The sequence below is a fragment of the Cherax quadricarinatus genome, chromosome 32, assembly GCF_038502225.1.
Source record: "Cherax quadricarinatus isolate ZL_2023a chromosome 32, ASM3850222v1, whole genome shotgun sequence".
NCBI classification, from domain to species: domain Eukaryota; kingdom Metazoa; phylum Arthropoda; class Malacostraca; order Decapoda; family Parastacidae; genus Cherax; species Cherax quadricarinatus.
The window spans coordinates 4,136,121-4,153,620 of NC_091323.1; the positions used below are offsets into that span (position 1 = coordinate 4,136,121).

The 17,500-nt window shown below is 40.3% G+C and overlaps 1 protein-coding gene across 3 annotated transcripts in view; it reads right to left on the minus strand.

Annotated features, from left to right (window-relative positions):
• Positions 1-17,500, minus strand: part of LOC128690340 (uncharacterized) — a 316,053-nt gene that overhangs the window by 232,168 nt on the left and 66,385 nt on the right. The window contains exon 1 of one of the 3 annotated variants that reach the window (XM_070090424.1): positions 11,943-12,398. The exons of the other annotated variants lie outside the window; for them this stretch is intronic. The gene's annotated coding sequence lies outside the window, so the exon portion shown is untranslated. Of the gene's footprint in view, positions 1-11,942; positions 12,399-17,500 lie in introns of those variants that run through there. 3 annotated transcript variants of the gene reach the window in all.

Genomic DNA, 17,500 nt, shown 5'->3' on the forward strand with positions numbered 1-17,500 from the left:
TAAAACTGGTCAATTAGCAAGAACTCATTTAAAATTAAGTCCTTTCTAAAATTTTCTCTTATGCGTTTAAAGATATATTTTTTTTCATTAATGTTAATGTAAAAAAAAATTAATTTTGCACCAAAAGAATCTTAGAAAACTTACCTAACCTTATTATAACAAGAACATTTTATTTTAGCTTAACCCAAGTAAATATATTTTAGATTTGTTTACAGTAATTTAATACTAAACAAATACAGTGAAATATATGTTTTTCGTTAGGTTCAGAATGATTTTGGCGAAATTATTGCATACACAAATTTTCGCTTGTCCTATATGGCAAGATGAGCGTTGCTATTTAAGCCAAGATCGCAAGTTCTGCCTATTCGGCACGATATATATATATATATATATATATATATATATATATATATATATATATATATATATATATATATATATATATATATATATATATATATATATATATATGTATTTGTAACCACGGACGAGTGGTATTCATCAATAAAAACACTACCCTAGCCAAGGATTCGAACCCATGTTGTAGTGGCCCGCCACTGAGAGCGAGAACCACATAACGCCTTAACCCACATGACTACCCAGTCCTACACGTCTTGCCGAATAGGTAAAACTTGCCCTTTTGGCTTAAATGGCAAGGTTCTTCTTGCCGAATAAGTCAAACGAAAATTTTTCTATGCAAAAATTTCGCAAAAATCATTTTGAACCTAACGAAAAAAAATATGTTTCATAGAATTTATTATTAAACTATTGTTAACTTATCTAAAATATATTTGGTTGATTAGGCTAAATTAAATTGCGATTGTTATAATAAGGTTAGGCAAGTTTTCTAAGGTTCTTTTGGTAAAAAATCATTACTTTTTACGTTAACATTAATGAAAAATATGTCTTTAAAAGTATAAGAGAAAATTTTAGAAAGGACAATTTTACATGAGTTCTTGAAAATTGACCAGTTTTACCTATTCAGCACGACATTATATATATATATATATATATATGCAAAACAACCACTGTGAATGAGTAGTGAAATCCCAAGCGCTTTCATGACTACTCACATTGTCAAGGAACTATGAAAGTAATACATCAAAGGAAGGCAATTAAAGGGCTTAGAATACACCTCACAGTCAACCCCCACAACAAAGAAACACCTGACGCGCCACAACACCGGACCCATAAGAAAAGAGGAACACTGCAGTAGGTCCACTGGTCCTACTAGACAGGTCCTCACAACATCCCACTAACAAAATATTCTACCCAAGAAATAAGGTTTAATATTTGTCCAATGTATTATTAAACTCTAACCAGCGGACCTACTGCAGTGCTCCTCTTTTCTTACGAGTCCGGTATTGTCGCGCGTCAGGTGTTTCTTTGTTGTGGGAGTTGACTGTGAGGTGTAGTCTAAGCCCTTTAGTTGCCTTCCTTTGATGTATTACTTTCATAGTTCCTTGACAATGTGAGTAGTCACGAAAGCGCTTGGAATTTCACTACTCTTTCACAATGGTTGTTTTGTATATTTTAAAATCACCTGTTTACTGTGATCTTATTGTATATATATATATATATATAGGGATGGGGCGATATCAGATTTTTGCCAACTCGGATAATTTTTCTAATGATCATGTTCAATATATAAGGGAATATACACAATAGTTATTAAACAACACAGAAATGTTATATATGCCGAGTATGTTACACTCGTGTACTAAATATGTTGAACACTCACACACGTGATTGTGCTGAATACATATTAAGTACATATTTTACTGAATACATATTAGTACACTCAAGACTGTGTAACCCAAGGTAACACTGTGACTTTCCAGTCACTAAACTGCAAAAGGTCCGAACAACAACACAGTGATGGTGGACACTGTTGGGAAAGTGGCTAGCAACACGCTCATGAACACTGCAACACTAATGATATTTTCAGACTTTAAACTCGATAGATTACCACTATCACCATAAACACAACCAGCATTCCTACCACCACTACCACCAATATCAGCAACAATAAGTAAAAAACAACTATAACGGCAACCATAATGACACTCATATCAACCATAGCGACCGCCACCACAATAACCATTGCAACTGCAACCAACCACCACCAGCACTATCAACACTGCAGCCACCACCAACATAACCACCGCCACTTCTAGCACCACCAGCATCACAATGACAACTACTACCGAAATCACTACCATAACCATCACCACCACCAATGCAATCACCAATACCACCACTAAAATCACCACCACAACAACAATCATCACTGCTGCAACTACAAATTCGACTAGCATCAACACTGTCATCACCACTACCACCTCTACCACCACCATGACCACCTCTGCCACCACCATCACTTACACCTCTACCAAAACAAACACCCTCTCACTAGCACCAACACAAACGTCATCACCTCTACCACCAACACAACCAACACCATCATTACCACCACAGCCACCAAAACTACTGTCATCACTACTATCACCTCTACCAGCACAACTACCACCACATAATCACCACTAACGCTAACGCAACTCTCACTATCACCACAACAGTCACCACTAATGCTAATACACTTCTCACCATCACCACAACAATAATCACCACTAACACCTACATTACTCTTACTATCACCACAACAATCACCACTAACACTACTCTCACCATCACCACCACAACAGTCACCACTAACAGTAACACTACTCTCACCATCACCACCACAACAATCACCACTAACAATACTCTCACCATTACCATCACAACAATCACTAATTGTAACACTACTCTCACCATCAACACCACAACATGTCTCTCACTGGACTTGAAATCACCGCCTTTTTCTCATAATGTTGTTTTAGTGCCTGTGTCTGGCATCACAGGTCAACAATATGTGTATTAACTATTATTTTTGATTATTCTTAACATATCGGCAGTTTGCCACCACGGCAGGGTGACCCGAAAAATAAAACACTTTCATAGTCATTCATTCCAACACTGTCTCGCTAGAGTGTCAGAGTGCAGGCATTGTACTTCCCACCTCGAGGTCTCAGGTCCAGCTAACCGGTTTTCTTGAATCCCTTCATAAATGTTACTTTGCTCACACTATAACAGCACGTCAAGTCATAAAAGCTCGTTTCCACTCGCTGCTATCTATCACGCTCACGCACCCTTCCTCGAAGTCTGAGTTCTTTGCACACAAAACTTCCTTTACACCCCTCTCCCTCTAACCTTTCACAGGACGACCCTGCCTTTCTTCCACTACAGATTTATATGCCCTGTAAGTCAATCTGTTTTGTTTCAACCGTTTCAAATGTTCGAACCACCTCAACAACCCCTCTTCAGCCTTCCATCTGGATAACGCTTTTAGAAACTCCGCTCTTCCTTGTAATCTCCAAGCAACAGATTCTCGGCATAATATGCACACCACACATTGCCCTCAGACACGACATCTCCACTGCCTCCAGCCTTCTCCTTGTTGCAACATTCACCACCTATGCTTCACACCCATATAACAGCATTGGTACCACTATGCTCTCATACATTTCCGTCTTTGCTTCAGTGTACCACTCACCTTTTCCCCTTTCTCATCAATTCTATGATTCATCTCGTCTTTCACAAACAAGTCCGCTCCCAAATATCCGAAAAAAATCTCTTCCTCCATAAAACCTCATATTTAATATCCTACATTTCATTACCCAATTTTTTTTATCCTCTTTACCTTGCTCTTTTAAATGCTCACTTTTATTTCCTTATTTTACATACCCTTCCAAAATCGTCCGCCAACCTCTGCAACTTCTCTTCAAAATCTCCCAAAGGCACAGTGTCATCAGAAAACAACCGTGACAACTCTCACTTTGTGTTAGATTCTTTATATTTTAACACCACACCTCTTGCCATCACCCAGGCATTCACTTCTCTATATATATATTGAACAACAATGGTGACATCACACATCCCTGTCTAAGGCCTACTTTTACTGGGAAATGATCTCCATCTCTCTTACATACTTTAACCTGAGACCATCCTCGTCACAACTCTTAAAAGCTTTTCAGTAATCTACCACCTATTCAATGCGTCTGTCACATTGCTTTCCAATCCGCCTTATCATATGACTTTTCCAAGTTCATAAATCCAGCAGATACCTCTTTACCCTTATCTATACACTGTTCACCTATATGTTTAACTTTAAACACTTGGTCTACAGATCCCTTACCCTTCCTACATCCTCCTTGCTTATCTGAGATCCTGCTCTCTATCTTTCTCTTAATTCTTTCAATAATAACTCCCATACACTTTACTAGGTATACTCAACAGGTTTATTCCCCTATAATTTTTACACTCTTTTGTTCCCTTTGACTTTATACAGAAGAACTATACATGCTCTCTCCCAATCCCTAGGTAGCTTCCCTTCTTTCATCTATTTATTAAATAAAACATCATCAATTTCAAAACTATATCCCCACCTGCTTTTAACATTTCTGTCTTTATCCCATAAATCGCTGCTGCTTTGTCTCTTCTTATTGTATCCCGTGCCTCAGGCACCTCCCCGACACGCACAATTGGCTCTCTCTCTCCTACAAGATGTAATACCTTCCACCCCAATACACGAAATCACAGCTTTCCTATCTTCAACATGTAACAGTTTCTCAAAATGTTCTCTCCATTTTCTCAATATCTCCAACTCTCCTTCTAATAACTCTCCTTTACTACTTTTAACTCTCAAGTCCATTCGTTTCCCTTAACGATATATTGTTTGAAAAATATAATTAATCGAAAGACAAAATAACATCCATGTTTCCAGCATCCAAATACTTCAATGAATCCAGGTAGCAAACAAGCATATATCCAGACAGCAAGCATACATGTATCCATAAATCAAACACATGAATATATCCGGACAACAAGCATGCATGTATCCAGAGAGTAAACACAAGCAAGTATCCAGAGAGAAAACATGCATGTAATAAGACAACAAACACACTTGTGTTCGGAAAACAAACACACGCAAATAACCAGAGAGAGAACATGCATGTATCCAGCGAGTAAACGCACGACTGTACCCAGTAAACAATCACACACAGGTATCCAGAGTTAACACATGGATATATCCACAGAGTAAACACCCCTACATACCATCAGTATGACAGCATTTGTATTTACAAAACATACAGGGTCTAAAGCCCTCAACAAACAACATAAGTGGAGTGCTCGCTGAGTCAAATGCGGCTTTCACAGAGACTCACATAAAGAATCACTTTGATAACGAATTATGGATCCCAAGGTAAAACTCATTCAGATGCGACAGAAAGACCAGGCAACAAGTGAGAGTTTGCCCGTATGACGCAGAGTCGCTCATTTGCTCGGAATTACTAAACTCCACAAATCATGTAGTTGAAGTTTTGGCAGTAAAGATTGGAAAACAAAACTTTGTCCTTGTGGCTGTAAACAAGCCACCAAACAAAAATTACCAACAATTTAAGGAACAGCTCTTGAAATTTGACCGCTGTCAGGAAAATCTTCCAACCCAAGCCCAAAATTTCTTCTTGCTGTGATTTCAACTTAAGGCACCTAAACTGGAGGAATGTGGCCAATAATGTTTTATTGTAATAAAATTGGTAGAATTACCGACAATATGTAAAGTAAAAGGACACAAGTGCAAGTAATGTGACATTTTATTGTGGCAACGTTTCACTCTCCAGGAGCTTTATCAAGCCATTACAAACAATACATGGACACAGAGGGTATATAAAGGCTCAGAGTGAGGTACAATACTAGTGAGGTACCATTTCGATGTTCACTAGTGGTAGTGGTAGTAGTGGTAGTAGTAGTAGTAGTAGTAGTAGTAGTAGTAGTAGTAGTAGTAGTAGTAGTAGTAGTGATAAAAGTTGTAGTAGTAATACAATATGGTAGAGCAATTAATTCGTACATGAGTAAAAGGATATAAAAGCTATTACTTGGGTAACATAAAAATAGGTTGGACAAATATAGACTGGAAAGAGGCAGGTTGTTTCAGTGTTCACTCTCTGTAATGTGCTTTGTGTAGTATAACAGGAGAGACTATGTGATGGCAGGGTTTACTGTTTTCAGGAGGATTCTTGCTAAGACTTCAGAGATGGTGAAACTGCCGTTGTTTTGTTTAAATGTATTCGAAACAGCGATCATTGCTAATTCGAGGCACTTGCGTCTGCGGAAATTAGTTTCTTTGATCACTAATTGGGCGTCTCTGAATTTCATGAGATGATTGGTGGAATTACGGTGTTGTACACAGGCGTTGTTCAAGTTATCGTTCCTACATGCGTAAATGTGTTCATTGAGGCGAGTGTCGAGGTTTCTTGCTGTTTCACCTACGTAAATCTTGTCACAGCCTCCACAGGGTATAGTGTAAACTCCTGCATTGACTGGTTCGTGGTGCTTGGATTTTGTCCTGGTTAGATCCTTTATTGAAGTGGTAGAAGCGATGGCGACTCTGGTGTTAGCTTGTGAAAGTACTTTTTAAACGTTCAGTGCAACCTGGCTGTTGGGAAGAATTATAACTTTGTTGGGAGTGGTGTTGGTGAGTGGAGAATTAATGATCTGAAGAGCTCTTTTCTTGCAGTCTTTGATGAAAAAAGAAGGAAAATGTAACTCAGTGAATGTTTGGTGAATGTATGTACTTTCCTCGTCAAGAAACTCAGGACTACAAATTCGGTATTATGCTCTTAGGAAAAACCCTATGATGATACCTCTTTTGGTCTTGGTATCTTGACTGGAATAGAAGTGTGTGAGATCATTTTTATTGGTGGGTTTCCGATAAACTTGAAATCTTAGGTTGTTGTCTACGTTGTGAATGAGGACGTCGAAGAATGTACATACATTCGCCAAACATTCACTGAGTTACATTTTCCTTCTTTTTTCATCAAAGACTGCAAGAAAAGAGCTCTTCAGATCATTAATTCTCCACTCACCAACACCACTCCCAACAAAGTTATAATTCTTCCCAACAGCCAGGTTGCACTGAACGTTTCAAAAGTACTTTCACAAGCTAACACCAGAGTCGCCATCGCTTCTACCACTTCAATAAAGGATCTAACCAGGACAAAATCCAAGCACCACGAACCAGTCAATGCAGGAGTTTACACTATACCCTGTGGAGGCTGTGACAAGATTTACGTAGGTGAAACAGCAAGAAACCTCGACACCGGCCTCAATGAACACATTTACGCATGTTGGAACGATAACTTGAACAACGCCTGTATACAACACCGCAATTCCACCAATCATCTCATGAAATTCAGAGACGCCCAATTAGTGATCAAAGAAACCAATTTCCGCAGACGCAAGTGCCTCGAATCAGCAATGATCACTGTTTCGAATACAGTTAAATAAAACAACGGCAGCTTCACCATCTCTGAAGTCTTAGCAAGAATCCTCCTGAAAACAGTAAACCCTGCCATCACATAGTCTCTCCTGTTATACTACACAAAGCACATTACAGAGAGTGAACACTGAAACAACCTGCCTCTTTCCAGTCTATATTTGTCCAACCTATTTTTATGTTACCCAAGTAATAGCTTTTATATCCTTTCACTCACGTACGAATTAATTGCTCTACCATATTGTATTACTTTTGTCACTACTACTACTACTACTACCACTAGTGAACATCGAAATGGTACCTCACCAGTATTGCCCCTCACTCTGAGCCTTTATATACCCTCTGTGTCCATGTATTGTTTGTAATGGCTTGATAAAGCTCCTGGAGAGTGAAACGATGCCACAATAAAATGTCACATTAGTTGCACTTGTGTCCTTTTACAATAATGTTTTAGCAGAGATAACCCCAGGAGGCAGCTCAGATGAAAATTCACACATACATACACACATGAGCTACTAAATCTCTGCGAGAAATTCACCTTAAGCCAGCAAAGAGTGGAGCCAAAATGATTGGAAAATACACTTGACCTTATCTTCACTAATAATGATCTGGTTCGAAATATAACAGTATGAAAGACATCACACTTGATGACAACATAATCAAAGTACAGATATGTATACGTGGAGCTCCTGACCAGCAAAATAAGATCAGTTACGAGAGTGCCTTCACCAAATTCAATTTCAGCAACAGAAACATTCAGTGTGATCAAATAACCATGTCCTAAATTAAACAAGTTGGGAACATATCCTAAACCACACGGATCGGAACATATGCCTAGAAAAATTTAATTCTATGGCACTTGATGTATGCTCAAGGCACATTCCCTTAAGAAAAATGAAGAGGCAAATTAGAAAGAGAGAGAAGCTCCCTCTACAGGTGAAGGCAAAGAATCACAGAGCTGCTGAAAAGTCCAGTCTCTCTTAAATAAAGAAGGAGGCACTGGCCAGAGAAATAGAAAATATCTTACTTAAGCTTAAAGAATCATACAGGAGACAAGAAACACAGGAAGAACTTAAAGTTATAAATGAAACTGAAATTATATATATATATATATATATATATATATATATATATATATATATATATATATATATATATATATATATATATATATATATATATATCATTTCTTATGCCAAATATAGGGCAAAAACCACTTCCAGTACTGTTCCCCTGCTTAAACGAGATGGGACGTACACAGATGACACCAAAGAAATGAGTGAGATACTAAAGTCCCAATGCCATATGAGCGCTAATCGGGCTGAGCCATTAATCAAGACTAAGGGTCGACAATCTAATTTTTTTTAAGACTAGATTTAATATTTGGTTAATTCAAGAATTTCCGATATAATCCTAACACCACAGCACTTTGAAAAGGCAATAAATGACATGCCCATGCGCTCTGCCCCACGCCCAGATTCGTGAAACTCTGTTCATAAAGAACTACAAGAAACCCCGTTCACGTGCCTTATAATATTCAGTGGAGGAGCGTAGACACAGGGATCATTGCATAGTCACTAAAAACAACAGATATAGCCACCCTCCACAAAGGTGGCAGTAAAGCAATTGCAAAGAATAACAAACCGATAGCACTAACGTCCCACATCATAAACATTTTTGAAGTGGTTCGAATAAGCAAAATCGCCAACTACACGGGTTTAGAGCAAGTCGCTCCTGCCTCTCACAACTACTAGACAACTATGTCATGGTCTTGGATGCACTGTAAGACAAATAAAATGCAGATGCAATTTGCACAGACTTTGCGAAAGACTTCGACAAGTGCGATCGTGGTGTAATAGCAAACAAAATTCATGATAAAGGAATGACGGTTAAAGTTGGTAGATGGTTGCATAACTTCCTAACAAAAAGAACATACTGAGTAATAGTAAACAGAGTAAGGTCAGAGGAAGCTACAGTGTAAAGCTCTGTTCCACAGTACTCGATCCCATCTTTTTCCCCATCTTCATATCTGACAGAGATGTGAGCTACACTATGTCCTCCTTCCTCATGATTCCAGAATTATAGATGAATGGTTCAGAGAACCGACATGTTAAATTAGACACATGTGCAACTCTTGGGTATCTTTATTGAGCAAACGTTTCGCCACACAGTGGCTTCATCAGTCCATAACAAGGAGAATCTTGAAGAACAGGAGGAGAATGAGGTAATCAGTCCCTCAACCTTGAGTCGATGTGGTCAGTCCATCGACTCAAAGTTGAGGGACTGATTACCTCATTCTCCTCCTGTTCTTCAAGTTTCTCCTTTGTATGGACTGATGAAGCCACTGTGGCGAAACGTTTCCTCAATAAAGATACCCAAGAGTTGCACATGTGTCTAATTTAATTCCAGAATTCCTGACGTGTTATCCATTGAGGACATTTCAGATCTCCAGGCGGACTAACCAAGTCTTTAAATGGGCCTCAGAAGATAATGTGAAGTTCAAAGAAGAAAAATTTCAATTGCTCCTCTATGAAAAACTCGATGAAATAAAAGCTGGATCGGAGTATAAAGCAAATTCCAACCACACAATAGAGTGAAAATCTGTTGTGAAGGACCTGGGAGTGATAATGTCAGAGAATTTAAATTTCAAAGATCACAACAATGTCTACCACATATGCTAGGAAAATGATAGGATGGATAATGAGAACCTTCAAAACTAGGAATGCCAAGCTAGTGATGATTCTCTTCGTATCGCTTGTTCTCTCTAGGCTGGTATGTTAATGTACACTAACGGCCCCTTTCAAGGCAGGCGAAATTGCAGACCTGGAGAATATTGAGAGAAATTTCACTGCACGTATAAGTAAAATAAAGCACATAAATTACTGGGTACAGTTGAAGCACTTTAACCTGTACTCCTTGGAACACAGGGGAGAAAGACACGTGATAATAATTTTTTTTGGAAAATCTTAAGAGGGATTAGTCCCAAATCTGCACACGGAAATCACTCCCTACGAAAGCAAAAGACTCGGCGGCGGTGCAACATTACGCTAATGAAAAGGAGGGGCGCCATGAGTACAATAAGAGGCAACACAATTAGTTACCGACTGTTCAGCTGCCTCCTAGCATACATAAGGGGAATTAACAATAGACCCCTGGCTGTCTGCAAGAAGGAACATCTAAAGTCAGTTCCCGACCAACCGGGCTGTGGTTCGTACGTCGGTTTGCGTGCGACCAGCAGTAACAACCTGGTTGATCAGGTCATGATCCACCACGAGGAGTGGTCATGGACTGGACTGGGCCGCGAGGGCGTATACACTTCCCAGGTATCACACGCATGTATCCAGAGAGCAATCACACGCATGTATCCAGTGAGTAAACACACGCATGTATCCAGAGAGCAAACACGCGCATGTATCCAGAGAGCAAACACACGCATGTATCCAGAGAGTAAACACGTTCATGTATCCAGAGAGCAAACACGCGCATGTATCCAGAGAGCAAACACACGCATGTATCCAGAGAGCAAACACGCGCATGTATCCAGAGAGCAAACACACGCATGTATCCAGAGAGCAAACTCATACATGTATCCAGAGAGTAAACACGTTCATGTATCCAGAGAGCAAACACGCGCATGTATCCAGAGAGCAAACACACGCATGTATCCAGAGAGCAAACACACGCATGTATCCAGAGAGCAAACACACGCATGTATCCAGAGAGCAAACACACGCATGTATCCAGAGAGCAAACACACGCATGTATCCAGAGAGCAAACACACGCATGTATCCAGAGAGCAAACACACGCATGTATCCAGAGAGCAAACACACGCATGTATCCAGAGAGCAAACACACGCATGTATCCAGAGAGCAAACACACGCATGTATCCAGAGAGCAAACACACGCATGTATCCAGAGAGCAAACACACGCATGTATCCAGAGAGCAAACACACGCATGTATCCAGAGAGCAAACACACGCATGTATCCAGAGAGCAAACACACGCATGTATCCAGAGAGCAAACACACGCATGTATCCAGAGAGCAAACACACGCATGTATCCAGAGAGCAAACACACGCATGTATCCAGAGAGTAAACACGTTCATGTATCCAGAGAACAAACTCATACTTGTATTCAAAGAGTAAACACAGGAATGTATCCAGAGAGCAAAGATGCATGTATCTAAAGTTAACACACGCATGTATCCAGAGAACAAACGGACGCATCTATTAAGAGAACAAAAGGGATACATGTATCCAGAGAAGAAACGCACGCATGTATCAAGACAACCACACGCATGTATCCAGAGAGTATACACACGCAAGTATCGAGAGTATACACACGCATGTATCCAGATAAACACACGCATATATCAAGAGAACAAACACACACATGAAACCAGAGAACAAACACCTAAGTCTTCACAACATACTATATGAACCCTCTTTAAGGCAAATTTCAGCTAAGTTTACTAATTATACCCTCAATATTTAAAACATTTACCGCCAACAATCACTCACTAACGAGAACATTAACTACACCAGCTAACAATACCAACCTTTGCACTGCAAATATTTCACTTTTAAAGTTTCGCATATTATCTGGGCTGTCCCAGCAAGAGAAGCGCACACTGTCTCGCTGTTTTAGACATGGCATAATGCATGTCGGCCTTCAAGTCATAACAATGTACCCAAACTTTCAGTGTTACGATATCAATCACTCGGGGTTTTCTTTAAGTGGGCATTCTGACAGTTTTGGAATTTCAGAGATCAGTTACACCTTCCATCAACTCAAGACAACTTTCTCACTCTTATTTGGATTAGCTTTGGAATAAAGAACTGGAAATTGACATCAGTAAATATATTAGATATTTATGCATGATGGTGTGTTGCATTACAGTATGACATTTAAAGCATTGCAAGGTGGCAAACACCTAAATTAAACGAATACAGAAAGTCGTGACTGGCACAGTATAGACTAGAGAGAGACGACCACACGACCACACGGCAGCGGTACTGAACGTCAACTGACAGTCAAGTGGTCTGCTATCCCTCGCTAACCCTACACACTCCAACCCCTTCCCCATCCAGTACTCTCCCTCTTACACTTCCAGCTCTACCTCTTACACTTCCAGCTCTCCCTCTTACGCATCCAGCTCTCCCTCTCTTACCTCCAGCTCTCCCTATCATACCTCCAGCTCTCCCTCTCTGCCACTCTCATATAACCAGCATTCACTCCACTTATACCTCTAGCCTCCAACATAACATTATCCCCTTTGTCCCAAAAGGAGGAAAGTAGCCTTCAGGATAGACCATTCAATTTCCAACAAGGTTCACAAATTATCCTTTTGGACGTTCCAGGGACTTTGGATCCTCTGAAAACAAGAACGATAAAAAAATTCCCATATATATGCAGCTCAGACCTGCAGTTCGGAAGAGGGTAATGGCTGGTGTACTCTGGGTACGTTTCACACTTCTCAAAAGCTATAGAAGACATTTGTAATGCAATTTTTTGACAAACACTTATGTGCATCTGTAACGTGTCTTTCAAGTCTCATGTTCTGTATACTCTCCCTTTGTACCATTATTATTTTTTTTTTTATCACACTGGCCGATTCCCACCAAGGCAGGGTGGCCCGAAAAAGAAAAACTTTCACCATCATTCACTCCATCACTGTCTTGCCAGAAGGGTGCTTTACACTACAGTTTTAAACTGCAACATTAACACCCCTCCTTCAGAGTGCAGGCACTGTACTTCCCATCTCCAGGACTCAAGTCCGGCCTGCCGGTTTCCCTGAATCCCTTCATAAATGTTACTTTGCTCACACTCCAACAGCACGTCAAGTATTAAAAACCATTTGTCTCCATTCACTCCTATCAAACACGCTCACGCACGCCTGCTGGAAGTCCAAGCCCCTCGCACACAAAACCTCCTTTACCCCCTCCCTCCAACCTTTCCTAGGTCGACCCCTACCCCGCCTTCCTTCCACTACAGACTGATACACTCTTGAAGTCATTCTGTTTCGCTCCATTCTCTCTACATGTCCGAACCACCTCAACAACCCTTCCTCAGCCCTCTGGACAACAGTTTTGGTAATCCCGCACCTCCTCCTAACTTCCAAACTACGAATTCTCTGCATTATATTCACACCACACATTGCCCTCAGACATGACATCTCCACTGCCTCCAGCCTTCTCCTCGCTGCAACATTCATCACCCACGCTTCACACCCATATAAGAGCGTTGGTAAAACTATACTCTCATACATTCCCCTCTTTGCCTCCAAGGACAAAGTTCTTTGTCTCCACAGACTCCTAAGTGCACCACTCACTCTTTTTCCCTCATCAATTCTATGATTCACCTCATCTTTCATAGACCCATCCGCTGACACGTCCACTCCCAAATATCTGAATACGTTCACCTCCTCCATACTCTCTCCCTCCAATCTGATATTCAATCTTTCATCACCTAATCTTTTTGTTATCCTCATAACCTTACTCTTTCCTGTATTCACCTTTAATTTTCTTCTTTTGCACACCCTACCAAATTCATCCACCAATCTCTGCAACTTCTCTTCAGAATCTCCCAAGAGCACAGTGTCATCAGCAAAGAGCAGCTGTGACAACTCCCACTTTGTGTGTGATTCTTTATCTTTTAACTCCACGCCTCTTGCCAAGACCCTCGCATTTACTTCTCTTACAACCCCATCTATAAATATATTAAACAACCACGGTGACATCACACATCCTTGTCTAAGGCCTACTTTTACTGGGAAAAAATTTCCCTCTTTCCTACATACTCTAACTTGAGCCTCACTATCCTCGTAAAAACTCTTCATTGCTTTCAGTAACCTACCTCCTACACCATACACTTGCAACATCTGCCACATTGCCCCCCTATCCACCCTGTCATACGCCTTTTCCAAATCCATAAATGCCACAAAGACCTCTTTAGCCTTATCTAAATACTGTTCACTTATATGTTTCACTGTAAACACATGGTCCACACACCCCCTACCTTTCCTAAAGCCTTCTTGTTCATCTGCTATCCTATTCTCCGTCTTACTCTTAATTCTTTCAATTATAACTCTACCATACACTTTACCAGGTATACTCAACAGACTTATCCCCCTATAATTTTTGCACTCTCTTTTATCCCCTTTGCCTTTATACAAAGGAACTATGCATGCTCTCTGCCAATCCCTAGGTACCTTACCCTCTTCCATACATTTATTAAATAATTGCACCAACCACTCCAAAACTATATCCCCACCTTCTTTTAACATTTCTATCTTTATCCCATCAATCCCGGCTGCCTTACCCCCTTTCATTTTACCTACTGTCTCACGAACTTCCCCCACACTCACAACTGGCTCTTCCTCACTCCTACAAGATGTTATTCCTCCTTGCCCTATACACGAAATCACAGCTTCCCTATCTTCATCAACATTTAACAATTCCTCAAAATATTCCCTCCATCTTCCCAATACCTCTAACTCTCCATTTAATAACTCTCCTCTCCTATTTTTAACTGACAAATCCATTTGTTCTCTAGGCTTTCTTAACTTGTTAATCTCACTCCAAAACTTTTTCTTATTTTCAACAAAATTTGTTGATAACATCTCATCCACTCTCTCATTTGCTCTCTTTTTACATTGCTTCACCACTCTCTTAACCTCTCTCTTTTTCTCCATATACTCTTCCCTCCTTGCATCACTTCTACTTTGTAAAAACTTCTCATATGCTAACTTTTTCTCCCTTACTACTCTCTTTACATCATTCCACTAATCGCTCCTCTTCCCTCCTGCACCCACTTTCCTGTAACCACAAACTTCTGCTGAACACTCTAACACTACATTTTTAAACCTACTCCATACCTCTTCGACCCCATTGCCTATGCTCTCATTAGCCCATCTATCCTCCAATAGCTGTTTATATCTTTCCCTAACTGCCTCCTCTTTTAGTTTATAAACCTTCACCTCTCTCTTCCCTGATGCTTCTATTCTCCTTGTATCCCATCTACCTTTTACTCTCAGTGTAGCTACAACAGTTACAGGTTTTCGTTTCACAGTCATCTGGCAGGACGGTAGTACTTCCCTGGGTGGTTGCTGTCTACCAACCTACTACCTATATATACTCTGGTTATATATGCAATAACCAAAGTGGGGAATATCATAATTCCAAGTACTTTCGTTATTTCTCACATTATCAAGGAACAGTGAAAACAGTATGAGAACAGGCAACTTAAAATTGAGACCTTACCTCAAATATGACCTCACATATAACCCTATTATCTGAGCCTGGGAATACTGAGACGCTTCAGTCAGGTCACATGTCAAGCAAAACTAAAGAATGATATCTTTGACAAAGGGTAATTTTGTCAATATACCTTAATATTCTTACAAAAACTATTTATTATAAATTACCCTATTGTATTTAATCCGAGTCTTGCATTTATAACGCAGTCAACACTATTTTTTTGATGCTCTATATTATCATATTTCTTTCCTGGTTGGTTAAAATCTCTCACGTGACTGAACACAGCATTAGACTTTCCCAGTTATAATCTCATATGTATGTAGTTGTAAAGCTGGTTCAATATTTTTCCCGTTCTATTAAGGTCATGGACCTGACCATGGACTACGCCACTGGGGCACTGACCCTAGGTATACACCCTCCAGGCATACACCCTCTAGGTAAACACCCTCCAGGTATGCACCCTCCAGGTATGCACCCTCCAGGCATACACCCTCTAGGTAAACACCCTCCAGGTATGCACCCTCCAGGCATACACCCTCTAGGTAAACACCCTCCAGGCATACACCCTCCAGGCATACACCCTCCAGGTATGCACCCTCCAGGTATGCACCCTCCAGGTAGGCACCCTCCAGGTAGGCACCCTCCAGGTATGCACCCTCCAGGTAGGCACCCTCCAGGTAGGCACCCTCCAGGTATATTCTTCAGAAAATAAAATTTATTGCATAACATACAGACACACTGATAGACACAGCCATCAGTATTTTGGGGAAAATTCTTAATCAAAGAGTTTCTTATTGTATCAAGATTTTTAAATACAACTTTACGTTTGAAGTTCTGATGCAGAGATGTTTATTAAGAAAGTTTCCGTGATGAGGTAGAACCAGCATATTCTTAGTTGAATATGGTTCTTCGTCCTCTTGAGAACTGTAAAATGTATTTCTGTTAATTTTAAAAGATTTATCAATACAATAATTTGGATATTTTAGATATGCTAATTGATGAATCTCCAATATTTCCTCTCTCTCTCTCTCTCTCTCTCTCTCTCTATCTATATATATATATATATATATATATATATATATATATATATATATATATAGGGGAGTACCACCTCTATAGCTGGACTGGGGACCCTCATCCCCAGAGAAGACAATAAACGTACCTCAGGGCAAACTCAAGGTTCTCCCCGGAGCTGTTTGAATATTTTCTCCTACCACACCCTATATATTTTATATTCTATATGAACATTTATTAATAAATAAAATACATTTACAGAAAAAACAAACATGAATACACTGGCACAAAGTATCAAAGATCATGAATTTCCTCCAGCTCCTCCAAGGCTGGACGTGAGCCAAGTATGCAGCAAGGATTTCCCCTCTGGATAGCTACGCTAAGGCGCTGGAACATGAAAGCGGCTGCCCTTGGGTCCCTGGTGTCGTCGATGAGTCTGGAACCCAATTCTTTAAGGAAACGCGTGACATTTTTTCCCCATGATCCCAAGGTCTCTGATCCCACTGGGAAAAATTGATACTGTTGACTTATGTTCCTGTACTTGCTGATCTTGTACTCCTCCCTGTGGTCAGCAGCTCCTCCCTGTCGCCCAACACTGTGGCGGATGTAGGTGTCAACCAGTGTGGACACATGTATAGTCCCATGCTAAGAGCTTTTCATTCTTCCAAGGATAGATGGTGATCCCGTCGGGGCAGTTTGCTGGGTTGTGGGTATTGTTGGCTGCTAGTGATCGGGGCTCCCTCTCGGCTGGGCATCCAGCTGTAGCAAGGGTTCTCTTAATGATACACAAATAACCCGCACATAGAAGAGAGGAGCTTACGACGACGTTTCGGTCCGACTTGGA